The 1,050-nt window shown below is 53.5% G+C and overlaps 1 protein-coding gene across 1 annotated transcript in view; it reads left to right on the top strand.

Moving 5' to 3' along the window:
• The window catches only part of HSD17B14 (hydroxysteroid 17-beta dehydrogenase 14), a 31,689-nt gene that overhangs the window by 30,177 nt on the left and 462 nt on the right, over positions 1-1,050 (top strand). The window lies entirely within an intron of this gene.

The raw sequence follows: 1,050 nt of genomic DNA, 5'->3' as shown, positions 1-1,050 counted from the left end.
TCGGGGGACGGGGACCCGCGACAGGATTTGGGGGCGTGCGGGGGCAGGATTTGGGGACAGAGTGTCCCGGGGCAGAATATTCTGGTGTCACAGTAACCCAGAGGCGGGTGTTTGGGGGGAACCTCTGACCGCGGAAGGTTCTGGGGGCACAGTGACCGAGCAGCACGCTATAGGGGGCGCCGCCACAGGCTTGGATTGCTGGGGGTCCTGAAGGGCTGTGATTGGCTAACTCTGCCTGTGGGGTCCTGATGTTGGAGAGAGACTCTTGGAGGGCTGTGACCAGGAAACCCTGCGGGGAGGGACAGTTCGAAGCTCGCTGGTGAGCAAAGCGTGGACTGTTTGGGGCTTTTCAGATGAAAGGGGCTGCTGGAAGGAGCCACGGGGACATGTATGTGTTTTCATCTCTCCCTCTTTTTTGTGAGTTGGAGTCTCACTCTGTCGCCCAGGCTGGAGTGCGGTGGCACGCTCACGGTCCCCGCAGCTTCGACCTGCTGGGCTCAGGTGATTCTTCCGCCTCAGCCTTCCAAGTAGCTGGAACCACAGGCGCGCGCCACCACGCCCGGCTAATTTTTTGATTTATTGTAGAGCTGAGGTCTCGCCAAATTGCCCAGGCTGGTCTCAAACTCCTGTGGCTCGAGCAATCCTTTCACTTCTGCCTCCCAAAGTGCTGGGATTACAGGTGTGAGCCACCGCACCCGGCTATCTCTCTTTTAATTAAATAGGAGTGATGATACTAACACTTCTCTCGTCTCATAATGTCCTGTGATTTTTTTTTTTTTTTTAAGAGATGGGAGTCTTGCTATGTTGGCCAGGCTGGCCTCGAACTCCTGGTCTCAAGCAATCCTCTTGTGTGTGTGTGTGTGTGTGTGTGTGTCCCGAAAGTGTTTCAAAGGATACACATATATATCCTGACTGGTTGGAAAAACTATATTCAAACAGAGAAGTATCCAGACAGCACAGTGAAGCGCCCCTTCGTCCCTGTCTGCCACCCTCTTCGGGGACCCTTTCCCAAATTGTTTCCTCTTCCTGTTTTTTTTTTTTTTTTTTTTT

The sequence above is a fragment of the Carlito syrichta genome, unplaced genomic scaffold (genome assembly GCF_000164805.1).
Source record: "Carlito syrichta isolate Samal-C Ts95f unplaced genomic scaffold, Tarsius_syrichta-2.0.1 Scaffold124018, whole genome shotgun sequence".
Taxonomy (NCBI): Eukaryota; Metazoa; Chordata; class Mammalia; order Primates; family Tarsiidae; genus Carlito; species Carlito syrichta.
The sequence above is the reverse complement of the archived record's forward strand: the minus strand, read 5'-3'. Positions and strand labels throughout refer to the sequence as shown.